The 20,046-nt window shown below is 37.3% G+C and overlaps 1 pseudogene; it reads right to left on the bottom strand.

The window, feature by feature from the left end:
• Positions 1–713: 713 nt before the first annotated feature.
• LOC141616051 (small nucleolar RNA R71) lies at positions 714–830 on the bottom strand (annotated as a pseudogene).
• Between the last annotated feature and the right edge of the window lie 19,216 nt (positions 831–20,046).

Here is a 20,046-nt window from a genome sequence, read left to right as displayed (position 1 = left end):
ACGAGAAACGAAATTACCGCCACAAGAGAACTTGGAACTTTAATAAGAAGAACTCAAATAACAAACCCAAATAACTTGAATGGAAAGCTTGTATTATTAAGAACAAAGTGCTTATGTAAATTGTTTATAACAATAGAATTGCTTAATGAAATGTAAACTAATTTGAAAACTAAGAGAATATGTGTGCTTAAGAGTATAGGAATGTGATAAAAGATGATAAAAGATATGCCTTAATGACGGATTAAGCACCCTATAAATAGTGATAAATGGGTGAAACGTAAAATTCAATGGGGGATAAAGCCCGATCGGGGACAGACCACCCCGATCGGGGACGCTTGTTTCTCGGTTAAATCTATTAATCATTGATTAATTAGCATAGGGCATCCAAAGTTGGTCATTAAGCTCCTTAATTTCCCTAAGTTAGAGCATCATTTGGCATCCTATCCTTGCCAGTTGACTTGGTCTTTTTGGACTTTCTTTTGGGCTTCATGTCATTTCTTTTTCTTGCAACAACCCATGTCATCTTTCATGCTCGGGATTTCTTTACTCGGATTTCTCCAAAATGCCCTTTCTTTTACATGATCTCATTTCTTTTAGCCTCGTGAACTCTTAGTTCTTGCACTTTGGATGGGAAAAAGCTAAAAATGCTTCATTTCCTACAAAATACAATGAAAACAAGCAAAGATACTAGAACACGGAATTAGCTCACAAATACACTAATAAAAGAGTAATATTCAAATAAAACGAGCTAAAATAGGGGGTGATGAGAGCATATTTGAATCATGGGAGAGGTATAAGGAATTGCAAAGAGAGTTCCCTCATCATGGCTTAGACCTTTGGTTTTCGGCTGTCACCTTCTACAATGGATGTTATTCCGAGTCTCGATACATCCTTGACTCCTCCAACAATGGGAGATGTGGACAAGGGAAATTCATCCACGTAATGTTTCTTTTAAAAAAAAATCATTTTTTTACATTTTGAAAGAGTCGCCACTAAATTTTTAAATGGAATTTAGAAACAAATTTTAGATATTTCGGATTCGTGTAAGATTACGTGTTAGAAAGCTTAAATTATTTCATTAGAAAAACACCCAACTCCGCCTGTTGCAATAACGACTTCTACTAATGGAAAAAGATGGCTATTTTGGTTATAAGCACATGTGAGAAATGCAACCGTTGTGTTAATTCTTAACATGTGAATTGAGTTTTTAAGTCGTTTTAATGCACATAACTTGTCGAGTGATTTAGCATGTGAGTTCATAAGAAAGTAGAGAACGCAAACAAAGAGAGGGATAGAAAGGCTTACGCTTAGCATAAGATATGTGAGCAAATGTTAGTGGTTAACGCATAAAAACAAGTAGAAAATAACCTACGACACACGATGTGGTACATGGCCTTAGGCCTCAAAAAACGTTCATTTTGGGGGACAGCTCATGGCCTGAATCGGCCTTAGGTCATTCCTCGTATTGCATGCACATCGCTCAGTTTTATAGAATTAGGCGTTATCCAAGTCTAACTAAATAAAACAAGGTTTTGTTAAAAACATCTGACTTAAAAAATAAATAAGGTAAAACTAACTAATTCTAAGTTGACCAAAATGACTTATAAAATGAGTTAGGCAAAATAGCAAATTAAATACGATCTATCAATTAAATCGAATTCCAAAATGCTAACAAATTAATGACAGCCGCTATTTATGAAAATAGGATCGTAAATAATTGAAGTTTAAAAGACAATAAAAACGAAAAATAAAAGACGAGAAGACTCGTGTTACTCAATACAGTTTTTGAGGCACATTCGGGTCAAAAATTGTCCATTTTTAGTCATCAAGTGTAAACGGAAGGATGATAAGCATGCACTCCCGTACTAACGAGATATTAGTGAAAGAAAGATGGATTCAATTAGAATTAGAGAAGTTGTAAATTTCATTTACATGTTAATTAGTTCATTTTATGTCCTAAAATGTCTAATGATTTGGAAGATTTGACAAGTTAGAATAAATCATCGATTTAAACATGTTATTTAGCAAGTCTTCCCTAGATAATCGTGTCACGGTTATAAAAGTAGTTAATAAAAATTGAATAAGAGAGCCAAAGGCCGAGCAAAAAACGTGACTTACAATGAGCATGAACGATCGTTTCACGAATCGATATAAACTCATTTTAATTAATTATCCTCTTCCAACACAAGGATATGTAAACGAGCGAGGAATATCGATCACTTCAGATGAATTAATTCTTTTAAATTCGAGGCAACGCGGGTGTCGAAATGGTATTTTAACTCATACTCAAACTATTCTAGTTTCATTTAGCAAAAAGTAAGACGGTCTTATACTGACATAAAATAATAAAATAAAGCAGTAAAAGCATAAATAAAAGGGAGAAGGTTGGAGATATTATATGCACCCTCAACCTACATGTATCGTTGACAAAGCCTTGTGTTGTAATCGATAATAGATCTTGTCTCGAGGGGCCGTCATCGACAATTAAGAATTTCTTTTCAAACATGTTTTATAAACTTGAATTGGAACTTCATTTTTCAACAAAAAATTGATTTGAAATATGTTTTGCAATCGTGGAAGAGTGTACATTTGAAATATGTAAAACAGGGGTTGTTTTGATGGTAGGGGCACTAAAATCGTGGCAAAACATGGCCCTGCCACACAGAAAGAAACGCGAAAAACAGAGTGTTGATACTAGTAGGATTCAGTAGGTTAGTCAAATAAAACTAATCCTAGGATTAGATTTAGTTAGTTGTTATTTTATTGAATAAGAGTTAGTTATTTGGTTGTTATGAGTTGTTAGATTAAAGTTAGGAAGAGTTCGATTAGGAGTCTATCTAGTTAGCTATATAAATAATCATCTTGTATTAAGTTTTTAGTCAGACAAGTTATAAGAAAAAAACGCAGCTTTGTATAACCTGGATTCGACGAGTTTTCGATCCAACTTTGGTTACTGTTTGACACGTCTCAAGCAATAACCGGAATTATAGTCAATTGGACTTGACTATATTTCACCATTGTTCGGATTATAGGTCTAATACGAGAAAATATCTCCATGGATTCAAACTTGTCCCTTGGTCTTACGAGAAAATATCTCCATCTTATTCATATACCTACTATTAGACTCTTCTAATAGTGAACTAACTAACCTTTTAATTTGTGTTCTTAAGATCTAGTGCATGCATAACTAAATAAGAGATTAATAAGGAAAAATAATGTTCCTTACATTGTTATATGGCTCGAAAAAGGGCACAAATAAGGTCACCTTCCTTATTTGTTCTTGAGCTAAAATATAATGGATGATCCTCCAAAATCTCAATGTAGAGATCCTCCTTTTATTGTACCCAAGATAAGTCCTTTAAACTATTATATTAATTAACTAGATTAATATAGTAGTATCCTTAAATTAATTCTAATAATATACGTATTACTACACTAGTAATCTTAAATTGTGATTAGAATTTATGATGAACAATTTATTGTATTTTCTAAAACAAGTTTATAGAGATTGTGAGAGAGACGAGCAAGAATGCATGTAAGATGAATGAATGAATGGAGAGAGTAAAATGAGAACAAATTCTCATTAAAAGAGGAGGATGGAGCCGGGTAGAGTAAGGCCAAAATGGCATCTTACTTTTGCTTTTTACTCTTATCAAAATGTAGGTATGTAAGCTAGTATGCAATAGTTATGATGATATGCACTTTATCTCATAAAATAATATCATCCTCAGACCCTACACCCTCCATTTCGTTCCATATGTATAAAATGGACTCCATTTTATTTTGTCAATTTGTCATTTGTCACACAATATGTCACATGTAGTATGTTACATGTTATTAATTAATTTAATGCATATTTATCAAATAAATATCATTTTATATATTAATTAAATTCCATAATACAAATTGACTAGTGATTCTTGATCACATAAATAAAATGGGTCATATAATTATAATTCACAACATATTGTAATTATAATTAACCATTCATTCTTATCTCAATTGTTTCACAAACAATAATCAATTTTAGTAATAAAGCATTTTAATTACTAAAATAAATCTTATTTAATCAAATTACAATGAGATATAAAATATTCTCTCTCACAATTGAATTGTTCAATTTTAAGGAATTGATTAACTTGTATCGTCATACAATTAATCAATTTGACTATTAAGGGAATTGTCCTTTAGGTGTGACCTTAAGGGATCAACCGATCACCACCGTCAAACGACAGCAATGTCAAACTCTAGTTAGCCAATCATTACTGATTAAGGTTGATCAGTTGACTATATAAATGAATCATCCCTTACGTATTCTTATTTTGAGATTTAAACATGTGATAGCACTATTGTTGAGGACACATTCTCCAACATTATTTAAAAAAAAGAAACATTAATTCAAATTTCATTTAATTAAAAATATCCATTGACGATGGCCATTCTATATTGTAAAACGAGATACAAATAGTGAGACTTTCAACTGAAGAATACATGTCGTCCTATCATCATCGGGTGTTTGTCGGAATATCTATAAATGTCAATATCGACAGATACAGGTATCTATAGGAGATACGGGTATCTACAAGCTTGGACAAGGCGCTAGTAAAAGTATACCCCAAGTCCCTCTCGACCTTAGGTTTCCACGGGTCGTTTATAGTCCATTAAACTTGCGTATATAAGCTCACCACCCATAAGAAGAGATCATACCTGAAACTTCACCAGGGATTAACCTTTGTTCTTTTTTAGTGAATCATCATTGGTCATCGACCCGTTATTTCGAATAAAAGGGTGGGTTTAGCCTTATCCTTTGGCGCCTGCATATCCGTTGTGATGGAATCAAACCTGTATCGTAGTTCAACAACTCCTGGCATGCATTCTGCTAATCTATGCCCAAATGGACGGGACTTTTCCAAGAAGGTTCCCATCACTCTTGAATATTTGCTTTTTGCACCGGAATTTTTCCTCTATTGTATTGACTCTTGTATTGATTTGAATCATCTATTGACAGATGATCATGTTTTTAGAGGCGGAATTCTTCCATTTCAGGCTCTTGTATTGAATTGAATTGAACTGAGTTGAAACTCTGGTGGATGTCATCCGTTCATCCTGATAATGGTCTCTGAAGCCAACGACTTTAGTGCCCCTAGTTGCAATGGGTCTAAAGTTGAAGACTTTAGAGCACGCAGTTGAAGTATTTTCTGTTACATTTGAAACATGGAAAAAACACATACGACAACAGTCATCACATAAACACGTGGTTAGATCATCGATCTTGTAAAAATGAATCATTTCTAAAGAATTGGGGCTTAGGCCCTGTTTTTGAATTAGAATTAGGAGTATCCGCTGGGGATGCATCATTACTTGGATCATCAATATTTTGAAATGGATCATCTTGGAAAAACTGGGTCATTGACCTAAGGATTGAATTTGAACATTTCGACCCAATTTTGAATAATTGGGCCTTCGGCGTGGGTTTTGAATTTGAAGTTGGGAGCATTCGCTGTGGATTGCTAAACAAGATTTATTTTGAAGCATAACCATGTGAATAAAAGATGCAACTCGTACTACCAACGACCCATAGAAATAAAATGGGCTTAGCCCGATAAAAGGTGTGCAAGTCTTTATTCGAAAATTGACTCGCTGGGGTAGAAATGTAAATCGACCATCTCGGCATGCGAAACGAATCCAAAACTTGCGAAAACGGACGTGCATTGCGTGAAAATCTATGCGACCCGCCCCTAGGCCCATCGGGCACGCCGACCGAGGCCCATTTGGTGCTTGCTTGAACGGCACTCCAGGTTTCCTAGATGTGTTTCCCTCCTTAATTTCTATATAAGGAGATTTGGTTCAACCATAATTCTATATCTTCTTTAAATTTTCTTAAAATTTTCGCATCATGAAATCATTGATCGAAAATATGAAGGGCTGGGCTACTGATTTCAGAGGACGAGAAACCCAAAACCTTCTTGATGCTGGAATTCAACAAATAATATTGCATTCGCAAATTAGACCCCAGATTGTCTTTCTAGACGAGTGTTTGAAGATGTGGGACCAAGTTCATCACGTCTTCGCATTTCCTAAAGTGGAGATATGCCCTCTTTCCGAAGAATTTACTATCTTAGGAGGGTAGAGAACTACTCGTGAACCCGTAATTCCTTATTTCTCGTCCAACTGGGAACGGAAATATCCCACATATCTGGGTCTATCTCATATTGAAGTCCGTGACATTGTCAATGGAGGGCTTTTGGGCGTATCATGCTGCATCTTTACTGCTTTTTGGGAAGTATAAAAGGTCCAACTTGTCATAGTCAGGCTCGACTTGTTCAAGTCGTAGAACAAATGGAGGGTCGGCTAAACCCGGCTTGGATTAATTTAGCCTAGACTATCAGAGGCCTGGATGCTCGCAAATCCAACCCAACTGCTGCATACACCGGATCTACCCGTCTTCAGCAGTTTTTTTTTTCTCGGCTTCAGTTTTTCTTTTTTTTTTCCTTTTCGGCTTTTTCATTTTTTTTTCCTTTTTCCTTTTTTCTTTCTCATCCCGTTCGTTGATAGATATGGCTCTTCGAGAGACTCGGGTTATCCACCCAACCTCATGCATCCAAGAAATATCATGTGAGCAGCTTCACTGCTCGACCTCTAGTGTCTTCCTTTGGCCTGACATTGGCTTATTGGCGTGAAATGCTGACTATTGGAGCCGGGTCCCATGTTCGTTGGATCTTACCATGACATTATATGGTCTCATTCACGGGCCTCCCTAACACTGACTGGACAAGATATATCACACTGCTAGGCCTAGATCGTTCTATTTATATTTATCTGGATCGAGTACTTCGTCAATTCGGTCATCGACAGACTGTTTCATCCATCGAAGCTGTCCGTAGGCCAATCTTCGATGTTACTCATTCTAAGTGCCAGGCCTGGCTCCAGGTTTGGAATGGTTGAACTATTTGGCATATGCTTGACCCACCAGAATCAAGATGGGTCTCTCCCTCTTATTTGAAATGGGTTAGTGAACCATCTTTCAAAATTAGGAGAAAGTTGCGAAAGGACGATGTCGTGGATTGGAAATATCGCCAAGACAACTTGCTGAACCAAACTTATTTCAAAGAATCGTTCCCGAGTCTGGATCTGAGACTGACAAGAATCCTAAGGCTGACACTAAGACTTCATGTGTCTGGCGAAGGTTGGGTTCGATGGCCAGTGATGGGCCGACTTTGGCTGAAAGGCTCGGTCCTCGACTAAGTCTGAAGGATGGACTGGGCCCGTGCGAAGAAACTATAATTCCTTCAAAGAAACGAGGGAGAGTGATGACGGGTGAGATGTCGTCTCGTCGTGATGGTCACGTGACCCAAGCTCGGTCTAGGCTAGGTCTTAGCTTGGCTTTTTTTTACTATGTGTTATCTTCTATTATCGTTGTGTGCTTTCCTTTTTGGTTTGTGGGTGATGGGCTTAGCCCGGAATAAAACTTTGTAATGAGCTTCGCTGGGAGTTTAAGAATAAACAAAAACTATTATTTATTAAAAATCCCCAATTTCCACATTCAAAAATTTCATTTTAGTATTTCAGGTTTCTTATTTCGTTTGTACTCTTTTAAAGAGTTGCCTACGTATATGATTTGCAATAGAATCAAACCGAGTTCGTAGTTATCCCGTAAAATATTTTATGCAGTGTCAGCAAATGCCAACAACTTTTAACTTATTCAAAGTACAAAGCAATTCGAATATTATTTCATAAGATTTGAGAATGAGGCCCTTTTCAAGGATAATACGTCTCCAATTGATCCAAGTTTGTAGGATTCCCAAAATCATTCCCGTCCAGATTTGTCAGTCGAGGTGCACCTCCCGAAAAACTCTTCTTTACCAAATAAGGGCCTTCTTCTTTACAAAATCATTCCACTGGTAAAGAAGCACGAACTGATTTCGAAACCAAATCTCCTTCTTTGATTCCTCAAGGTTTCACCTTCTTATTAAAAGCTCTCTCTATACTCTTCTGATGGAGTTGTACATGATGCAGTGCATTCAAATGTCGCTCATCGAAACAAATCATATCAGGCTTGGACCCAATCTTCTTTCGAGATCTGACATTCGAGCAATATTCTCAAAGACGGTACTTCTAATTCAACTAGTTTAACTGCCTTCATTACATAAACCAAATAATAGAGAGTTGCTACCGTGGATGTTCTAATTGAAGTTCGGTACCCCCATAATGCGAAGGGTATCTTGTCATACCATTCACGGTATTTATCCGACATCTTTTTCAAAATGATAGTAACCGTTTTATTAGCAGCTTCTACCACACCATTTGTCTATGGTTGATAGGGTGATCACTTGTGATATTTTATCATATACTTCTGAAGTATAGTTTCGGTTCCAGCTTGGAAATGAGTCCCGTGATCAGTGATGAACTCATCTGGTACCCCATATCGGAAAATAATTTCATTCTGAATAAATTTTTCCACTTACTTCACTTTGAGTTCTCTATAGGACTTCGGCTCTACCCACTTTGTGAGATAGTCAATTGCAACAAGAATAAAACAATGCCCTCTCTTTCCGGATGGGTTTACTTTTCCAATTATATCGATTCCCCAGGTTGAAAATGGCGAGGGTGATGTCATGGTATACAACATAGAGGGTGGTACATGTTGAATATTTGCAAAAATCTGGCACTTATGGCAATTCCTGACATATCTACGACAATCTGTCTCCATCGAGCTCCAATAGTAGCCCAATCTCATAATTTTTCGAACCAACATGTGTGCGTTCATGTGTGGCCCACATTCTCCATCATGGATTTCTTCCATTACCTTCTCAGTAGTTGGCTTATCAATACATCGTAGCAAAACACCTTAGGTAGTTCTTTTATATAACTGTCCGTCGTCTGTCTCGATAAATTGGGATGCCAACATTCTTAAGAGATGTTTCCCTCATGTATCAAGGTCGGTAAGGTACTCTCCCATGTCTTTGTACTTTAGAATAGTCATATACCAAGGTTCAGTATCACTTTCTCCGGTACCACCGATTACATTGACATAAAAGGGTGACGATCTTCTTTCGACACATATCGGCATACTATACATATGCTCGGGAATATTGATCAATGCGGTCAATTTTAATAGCGCATCAGCAAATTGTTTTTCATCTCTCGGGAGGTAAACTTATTTGACATCGTCGAAGTATCGTTCTAATTCATCGATCCATGCTTGGTACGGAGCCAAGCTACTACTTTTGATTTTCCATGACCCGACTACTGGATTGATTACTAAGGATGAGTCCTTGTGCAATAATAGCCTTTTCACACCTAAATCGAGCGCACTGCGTAAGCCCAATAGACATGCTTCATATTCTGCAGCATTGTTTGTCACGTTGAAGTCCAATTTGATCGAGACTGGCACGTGTGCACCCTTCGTGGTGATTAGGAGAATTCCAACTCCATATACCATATAGTTTGATGCTCCATCAAAGTATAGGTCCCACACATCATCTTTTATGTGAACCACATCTTCATTGGGAAATGACCAAGTATCGACTACCTCAGCTTCTTCAATTGGACTGTCGGCGAGGAAATCGGCCACCGCCCTTCCTTTAATTTCTTTTAAGGGCACATATTTGAGATCGAATTATGATAGCATGAGATTCCATCTTGACATTCTGCCATTTAGCGCCGGCTTTTCAAATAGGTACTTGATTGGATCCATTTTCGAATAAACCTCCATGATGTAACTCAGCATATAGTATCTTAACTTCTTCGTTGCCCAAACTAGGGCCAAGCATTTCTTTTCAAGAGGTGTGTATTTCACTTCATATTTTAAGAACTTTTTACTAATGTAGTAAATGGCTCTTTCTTCTATGCAACATTTTGGGCTAACATAGCCCCCATTGCAGTATCTGTGACAGTTAGGTACATCGATAATGGTAGCCCAACTATAGGTGGGCTTAGAACTGTTCGTGAAGATAGAACTTCTTTGATTTTCTCAAATGCGGCTTGATATTGATCGTGCCATATTTCATGTTCTCCAGCTTTCAACTTCTTGAAGATCGGCTCACATATCGTTGTCAATCTTGAAACAAATCGGCTTATGCTTTGTGTACTCGGCCTAGGAATCCTCGAATTTGCTTCTTGGTCTCGGGATAAGGCATTTCCATAATGGCTTTAATCTCTGATGGTTCAACTTCGATGCCACGGTGGCTAACGATGTAGCCCAAAAGCTTGCCAGAAGTAACTCTAAATGCAACTTTCTGCGGATTCAACCTCATGTTTTATTTTCGTAATCTCTTGAAAAACTTTCTTAATGCTTCGAGATGACCACTACGTTCTTTTGATTTAACGATCATGTCATCGACATAGACATCTACTTCCTTACGCATCATGGTATGTAGCAACGTCGTCGTTGTTCTTTGGTATGTTGCCTCGACATTTATCAAACCAAAAGGCATCATTGTGTAACAGTAGTTCCCCACTGTAAGGTGAAGGCTGTCTTACACATCTATTTTTCGGCCATCTTTATCTGATTGTTGGTAGCATACCCGTCCATGAAAGATAAAAGGGCATGATTGGCGTTATTGCCAACTAAGATATCGATATGAGGTAATGGAAAATCAATGCAAACCCGAACTCTCCCGTCTTTCTTCTATACTGGCACTACATTGGCAACCAAATTTAAGCATTCCGACACCTTGATAAACCCAGCGTTGAACTTTTTATCAATTTCTTGTTTAACTTTTAAGTACCACTCGGTTCGCATTCTGTGTAGCATCTATTTCAATGGTTTAAAACTCGGTTTAATCGGAATTCTATGCTTTGCAATTTCCCTGTCAATTCCTGGTATGTCTTTGACAACTTTACAGGCTCACTTAGTCCCTCACTCGGTCGAGTGAGGTTTACTTGGTCGAGTACTCGGCCACTCGACGAAGTACTAGGTTTAGAATTTACGAGGTATTACAAGTCCTCCAATCATACTCGTTTCAACTTGTGTCTTCGAAACAAAAAAGAATAGCTTCGTCAAATATTACATGAACACTCTGTTCCATTTTTATAGTCCTCTTGTTATACAATTTATAAGCTTTACTATGATCGGAATAACCAACAAAAACCCCTTCATCACTACTAGCATCAAATTTGCCTAGGTTGTCCTTTCCATTATTGTGCACAAAGCATTTACTACCAAAGCATTTTAAGTGTAAGATGTTGAGTTTTCTTCCTCGTAGTAATTCATAAGGGGTTTTCTCAATGATTTTTCTAATCATGACACGATTGTAGATATAACAAGATGTGCTAACAGCTTAGGCCCAAAAGTTCCTTGGCACTTTAGAGCTAATGAGCATGGTCCTAACCATATTTTTAAGAGTTTGGTTCATCCGTTCCACAACCCTATTTTGTTGAGGGGTTCTTGCGGCCGAAAAATTGTGGCTAACACCATTCTCATTACAATAGGTTTCAAATGAGAAATTCTCAAATTAGGTTCAATGGTCGGATCTCAATGAGGCAAATTTATAACCAAATTTGTTTTGAACCTTTTTTACCCAAATTAAGAATTTATCAAAAGTTTTGATCTTTAGAGCTTAAGAAAAGAAGCCAAACAAATCTTATAAAGTCATCTAGAATGACACAAATATAGCGACTTCCACCTCTACTAACGATACGCATAGGTCCACATAAGTCTATGTGGATGAGTTCAAAAGGTAAGGAAGTGCTCATTGGCGTTTTGGATTTAAAGGAGCATTTTACTTGTTTACCTTTAACACAATCATTACAGAGTGATTTAAACTCAAATTTGATATTAGGAATGCCAACTACTAGATCAAGTCTCTAGAGGGTATTTAGTGTTTTAGCATTAACATGACCAAGTTGTTTATGGCAAAGCCAAGGGTCATTCTTTTGAACACTCATGCATGATAAAGTTTGATCCGACAAGGAATATAGGTTGGTCATGTAGACATCTTTGACACATTTTCCTTCAAGTATGAGCTCTCAAGACTTTCCATCAATTATCCTACACACACTAGCATGAAACTCAACGATGTTTCCACGATCACATAGTTGTGAGTTGCTTAAGAGATTGTAATTCAAATCTTTCACAAGCAACACTTTGTCGACACATAGTGACTTTGGCTTACCAACATTTCTAATACCAATGATTTCACCTCTTTTGTTGTCGTTAAATGTCACAATGCCACCATCGTAGGCTTCTAGCGAGAGGAATTGGCTTTCATCTCGCGTCATGTGACGAGAGCATCCAGTGTCTAAGTACCAATTGTTGCTGCCCCTCACTAATGCTTATAAGAAATCAAACATTTGGTTTAGGAGCCCAAACAAGTTTGGGTTCTTTCTTGACAATAACTTTCTTGACCTCTTTCTTTTTTATCCAAACTTGTTTAGCCATTTTAGTGTTTCTTTCTAAGTCAAGAACTCTCTTTTCACAACTATTAAGTTCATTGTGACACCCCGCGATAACGCGGAAATATAACTAATAAATCAAAGCGGAATTTTGTGAGATTTTAAAAACTTTTAAGTTACTATTTAAAGATTAAAACGCGGGTGCCAAAAACTAAAAGAAACGAATACTAAAATAGACAAATATAGGTTATTACAACCCAAGTCTAGAAAGCGGAGAAAAGATATCCCACGAATAAACAAATAAAAGGTTTCTAAATCAGAAACTAAGGTCCAAGGGTTTAGTTCTCGCTAGCCCACACGTCTTCCCCACATAAGCATCTTCACCACCTGTCATTCATGTAAACATGAACGCCACAGTCAGTGGGGAGTAACTCAAGGTTCTCCCAGCCACAATATGTCGAAAAGCAGGTAACAAACAACATTTAATCAAACATATTAATCATGCAACATATATGAACAGTAAAGAATAAGGAGATATAATGAACAATCATGGTGAAACAGGCATAACACTTTCTTAATAGAATAGGCACGGTACATGAGGATGAATGTACGATCGAGGAATAGAATCACCAAGTCAACCCACTCATGTGGACAAGACTCAACAAGTGAAAGACATATACTTAGTATGAACTCAAACAAGACAACCCTCCTGACTCCAACCTCTTGGTAGGACGACGATCATAATACGGTCCTAGTCTAAACCTGGCCAGACTCTCGGGATGGACGACACCCGATTCGACAAACGATACCAAATCGTATCCAAGACTCGAAATGTGGTACACCTAACCGTGCCCGACAGTCGAGTAACCTCAAACGGAACCTTGTCACCTAACCGTGACCCCCGGTCCGAAGAGGCGGAAGGAAAAATAGCCCAACTCGGAAACAATGGCACCTAACCGTGACCCAATGTCCGAGGGCAAATAAATGAGGAATGTCAAGTAGTCACACAATGTAAAATGTCACACTTGAGTCACAATAGGAGTAAGAATGATCATGCAAACATCATATGATACGGGATCCTTAATGTCACATTCATACTCAGGGCTTGCATCTCACCATGAGTACAAATGGGAACATTAATCCCAACGATCATATCGCAACTAGAGGGCTTATAGCTCACCCCTAGTATCCGATAGGACCAGGACACTCATAACAGAACAATACAAGGCATTATCAAGAATATGACCCTTCTCAAATAACTATTTATTAGTAAATATCTCATACTTGTCATATTACCAAATGTTCCACTTTACAATTTAACATGCCGGTTAAATAAAATATGATAAGTGATAATGAATAATATACGTTATATGAAATCACGGGATAAAGTATGGCCAATGCCCATATGCCTCACTTATGAGCCCAATAAGTAAAATATGTGAAACCCAATGAAAGAAACATGTAAACCCAACACTTTAATCATGTTAAGCCCAACAAACAAGATATGTTAAACCCAACATATTACTCATGTAAAATCCAAACATATAAACATGTGAAGGCTAACAAACCAATTATATGAAGTTCAACAAATGTGACACCACTAGCCCAATTTAAAATAAATGTGAAGAGTTCAAATGAATAAATATGACAAATGAACGATATTTAACGGATTACGTTATATAAAGCACGAGTCGGAAATTTAAGTATTTCCAATAACTCAGAAGTGACACCCAAAGTGCCATAATACGTGGCCCAACTAACATGAGATGTAAACGAGCCCAATCGAATAAACGAGACAAGTCCAACTAGATGGACAAGACCAACCCAATTGGATAACCATAGTAAGCCCAAATCATTGAACCTAACTAGCCCAATTTAACACACATGACTAGCCCAAATTACCAAGTATAGTTAGCCCATTTACTAAAATCAATTGAGCCCAACAAACTAAATCAGATGAGTACCATAAAATAATTATGTGCCGATATTAACAGATTACGTTATATAAAAACACGAGACGGAAATTAGATAATTTCAAATGACCGGATTTGCGCCAAGGGCAACCAATACTCACGACTCAAGTAGTAATCTGAACTGCCAAAGCCGACCCAAAACCAACCCACATACCAGGCCACCCAAAATGGACCCAACCAGGCCGCGTGTGACCTTGACACAGCCACCTCTTGACTACCTACCACCACCATCCACAACACTTCCTATTCCGTCAGAAATCAACCCCAAAACAGAACCTTAAAACGCATAAACTAAGCTCAAACACGGTTCATGTCGAGTCACTAAAACGTGAGGTCTCAAAGTAAACGAAGGGCAACATTACCACATACACAGGCAATTACAAGACGGTCCGAGAGACCATTCTACCCGTCCCCAAAACCGAGTCTGTGCAGCTATTTTCGTCCGTCTGACCGAGCCATAAACTGAGTCCCTGAAAACCGAGCTCACGACAGAACACGAGTCCGGCACAGTCCACTCCAAACGCTAATTCAGAACGGTATTTACCAAACAAATGGAAGGAAATGTAAAGAATGGAACTTTATTAAACAAGAGCATGAAAACGACATGTAAGACGGAAATATCGACATTTTGTCGAGTAACCTATCACCGTTACCTTATCCTCGCGAATTCCAGAGTAAGAAGGTCCAAAACACGAGCCTATCCTCAGTCTTCAACTAAAAGTGGAGAAAAACGAGTAACAAGAGTCACGAACCGAGTTTGTAATATGAAGCCCAATTCGAAACTAAGCCAAAACATGAGCTTTCTTACCTAGAAATGAGGAGGAAGAAGAGAGGAAGCCAATGGTGCAAGAATCATTAAATTTGGTTGAGAAATGAGGGAGATAACGGAGGTTGAAGGAGGCGGAAAATGGTGGTTGGCGTTTGATTGTTGCTGCTGCTGCGTCTTTGTTGTTGTGGTTTGTTTTTACGCAGGGAAAGGAAGAAGAAAGGAAATGGGGGTGGGTCACACTACTACCAACTATACTATATATAATAATAATAATAATAATAATAATAATAATAATAATAATAATAGATATTTTGAAGGTGGGTGAATGTGTTGTTGGTTTTTCATTGGCCCAAATTAAAGTAGGTACAACATGAAATGTGACGGTCTAAAGTTTAGACGGAAATTAAGACGGAGATTATGATTATTACAGTCATTATTATTATCCGACCAAAAATACGTATACATATATTATTATATAAATTGTGCCTTAAAAATATAATTTAATCGTACGTATTTTTATAAAAAATGAGCTTTTATATAATACGTTTATAAAAATCTTGTTTGACATAAAATTAATTAAATTGAGCAATTCAAAAATATTTAATAAAGTAATTCAAATGGCTTAATAAATTTTAAATGTCAAAATGGGAAATTCGCGGGTGTTACATTCATGACCTGTTTTACCACAATAGTTGCAAATAATGTACTTGGGAAGGCCAACATACTTTCTTCTTCAAAAATCAGTTTTTCTTGGGTCCTTGTTTCGAGTGCAACATTGCATGTTATTGTTGCATTTGAAACCAAGTCCAGAATGCTTTGCAAGCTTTTCATATTCTTGTGATTGTTTTAGAAGAAACTCCAAGACATTTTGACTCCCTTCCCATTGTAGATAGAACATCTTAGTCTCATCTAGCTCTTTGGTTAATGTTTCAATATTAGCAAGATGATCAAGATTTAGTCGACCTACTTTGTCAAAAGCGTGTTTAGCATGGCTTGCTTCATTGCTAAGTAATAGGATGATTTGCTCAAATTATTTGTTATATTTTTGACATGAGGTGAGGTCAGATATCAGAGAGTCACGTTCTTCAGTTAAAGAAGTGACACATTTTGTGAGAGTCTCAATTTCATCATTAAACTCAGATGCCACAGTTGGAGTGTCTGTTGCATGAGTTTGTTCAGCCTTTTTCAAGGTTTTAATTTGAACAAGAAGGTCATCATTTGATTTTTGAACTCGTTCTAAGGCACTTTTGACATTACTTGACTCGTCGTTCAACATTTTAGCAATTTTGACAAGATCATCTTTTTTACTTTCACATGTTGCTAAATCAATCAGAAGTTAGTCACGTTCTTGGGTAAGTGAGGACAAATTTTTAGCGATGAACTCATCCTTTTTGTTAAATACTGATGCAACAGTGCAATGCGCTATTGCATGAGTTTCGTCAAACCTTTTAACTAGAAACATATTATGTTTTGGAAGCTTTTTAATCTCCTTTCAAGACTCAAAGATGAATTAGGTTCATCAACCTCATTTAGACATTCTTTCAAATTAACATTTTCTTCAGCTATGTCATCGATTACAGTTTGCATAGCCTTCAATTTTTTGCTTTGGACACGACACTTATCGATAAATTGGTCTAGGAGGAGACAAACTTTGTCTTTAGAGAAAGATCAAACCTTTTTATACTTGAGCTTATTTATCTCATTGTCTGAATCTGAATCTTAGTCCACTGAGTGAGCAATAAGACACTTGATTTTTTCTTTCTTTGATGGTTTGGAATCATCCTTAGAAGAGCTAGACGAGATGGATATTTTGGCGTCTAATTCTTCCTCAAGGACATCGTCCTCTTCGGAATCAGACATTCCCCAAATAGCAGTCATTACTTTGTTTTTGTAGTCACGTTTAGCAAAGTCACATTTTTCCTTGGATTTGATTCAGTTCCACTTTGGGCATTCCTTGATATGATGTCCTTGGTCGCCACACTTAAACCAACCAACAACCGAACTCGAGCTTCTCTTAGGAAAGCGAGGTTTGTTAGCATTGTTGCTATATCTTTGTGAGTTTCGACCATTTATCATGCCAACAATATTCTTACTGGACATTGCAAACTCATCATCTTCATTTTCCTCATCACTTGATAAAGCATTAAGAGCAACCTTTCCCTTTAAAGCTTTCACTAGAGTGCTTTATGAGAGTTAACTCATGAGCCATGAGTGAGCCCATAAGTTCAGAGCAATTAAAGGTCTTTAGCTTTCTGAATAACCGGAACCTTTGGTTGCCACTTTCCAGTTAAGCTACGAAGGATCTTACGGACTAAATCCTCGGATTCAAAATTTCTACCTAGACTCTTGAGGTTATTAACAATACTAGAGAAACGTGAAGACAAACTATTAATTGACACATCTCTTCCCATGTTGAACATCTCATATTGTTGCATGAGAAGATCAACACAGTACTTTTGACTTGTGACGTTCCTTCATAAGCAACGCTTAGGGTGTCCCAAATTTCCTTGGTTGAGTTACATCCGGGTATCCGGTTAATCTCTTGTTCACCAATGCTATATTGGAGGACAGACATGGCTTTAGAGTTTTCTCGACTATCCTATAATCGGCCTCGACATATTTGACCTCGCTTTTAGGGGTACTAGTGCCATCAGCATTAGTCACCAAAATAGCAAGTGGACCCTTTTAAATGATCATCCAACATTCATAGTCCGCACTCTTGACATAGTGCTCCATGCGGTGTTTCCACCAGGCATAGTTTTCTCCCTTAAACATGGGGTACTTAATGTGTTTTGAATCGTCTATAACCATGGGATCAACTCTTTGGTTTTAACCAATATCAAGAGCACGAGGCTCTGTTACCAATTGAATAGTTAGGAACGATAAATACCTTAGAGGGGGAGGGGGTGAATTGGGTGTACTTTTTTAAAATTTATTCTTGACTTAGTTAATTGATAACTTAAGTGTAGAACCTCGAAGTACAAAACTTGAACAACTTAATAGAATGTAAGTTCTCAAGGAAGTACAACAGTTCTATATCACAGTATTGATGACTGTGACTCAGAACTGACAACAACTGTGAACGAGAAAGAGCAAAGTACGAGAACGTAAAAGTAAATGAATAAACAAACGATGTTTTCAAAATTGGTTCAGCCTCTACTCCGAGTCCTACGTCCATCCGTTACTTTATTGCTTGTTTAGAAATTTACTCAAACAACTAAACCTTTACAATGAAAATAACTCGCCAATCTACCCCGATTGCACTCGAACTTAAAGCTACTCCGCTTCAAAAGTTTATATATTCTATCTCATAGGTTTACAGAATCTCAAGGGTTCACTTAATGAACATGAAGTGTGACACCCCGCGATAAAGCGGAAAATATAACTAATAAATTAATGCGGAAATTAGTGAGATTTTAAAAACTTTTAAATTACTAGTTAAAGATTAGCATGCGGGTGCCAAAAACGAAATGAAACAAATACTACAATAGACATTAATAGGTCATTACAACCCAAGTCTAGAAAGCGGGGAAAAGATATCCCACGAATAAACAGATAAAAGGTTTCTAAATTAGAAACTAAGGTCCAAGGGTTTAGTTCTCGCTAGCCCACACGTCTTCCCCACGAAAGCATCTTCAAAACCTGTCATTCATGTAAACATGAACGCCACAGTTAGTGGGGAGTAACTCAAGGTTCTCCCAGCCACAATATGTCGAAAAGCAGGTAACAAACAACACTTAATCAAATATATTAACCATGCAACATGTGTGAACCAAAAAGAATAAGGAGATATAATGAACAATCATGGTGAAACAGGCATAATACTTTCTTAATAGAATAGGCACGGTACATGAGGATGAATGTACGATCGAGGAATAGAATCACCAAGTCAACCCACTTGTGTTGACACGACTCAACAAGTGAAAGACATATACTTAGTATGAACTCAAACAAGACAACCCTCTAGACTCCAACCTCTTGGTAGGACGACGATCATAATACGGTCCTAGTCTAAACCTGGCCAGACTCTCGGGATGGACGACACCCGATTCGACAAACGATACCAAATCGTATCCAAGACTCGAAACATGGTACACCTAACCGTGCCCGACAGTCGAGTAACCTCAAACGGAACCTTGTCACCTAACCGTGACCCCCGGTCCGAAGAGGCGGAAGGAAAAATAGCCCAACTCGGAAACAATGGCACCTAACCGTGACCCAATGTCCGAGGGCAAATAAATGAGGAATGTCAAGTAGTCACACAATGTAAAATGTCACACTTGAGTCACAATAGGAGTAAGAAAGATCATGCAAACATCATATGATACGGGATCCTTAATGTCACATTCATACTCATGGCTTGCATCTCACCATGAGTACGGATGGGAACATTAATCCCAACGATCATATCGCAACTAGAGGGCTTATAGCTCACCCCTAGTATCCGATAGGACCAAGACTCTCACAACAGAACAATACAGGGCATTAACAAGAATATGACTCTTCACAAATAACTATTTAATAAAGATAACTCATACTTGTCTTATATTAATAGATATTCCATTTTCTAATTTAACATGCCGGTTAAATAAAATATAATAAATGATAGTGAATAATTTACGTTATATAAAAGTTACGGAACAAATTACGACCAAGCTCAAATGACTCATTCATGAGTCCACTAAACAACGATGAGGTTGGCCCGACACATAAAGCATGTCAAGCCCAACAATGGAAACATGTGAAACCTAGCAAGCTAATCATATAAGGCCCAAATAAATAAACATGACAAGCCCAATTATGAAATCATGACAAGCCCTATTAAAATGATATACTACCCTATATGGCCCAAAAACATATAATATAGAACAAGCCCAATTTGACACATTACTAAATAATGAGACGAGTACATGAGCATATTTGAGACGGTAATTTAGGTAATTAAATAATGGGATTCTAGAATTATAA

The sequence above is a fragment of the Silene latifolia genome, chromosome 11 (assembly GCF_048544455.1).
Source record: "Silene latifolia isolate original U9 population chromosome 11, ASM4854445v1, whole genome shotgun sequence".
Taxonomy (NCBI): Eukaryota; Viridiplantae; Streptophyta; class Magnoliopsida; order Caryophyllales; family Caryophyllaceae; genus Silene; species Silene latifolia.
Note: the sequence above shows the minus strand (reverse complement) of the source record. Positions and strands in the feature narration are given on the sequence as shown.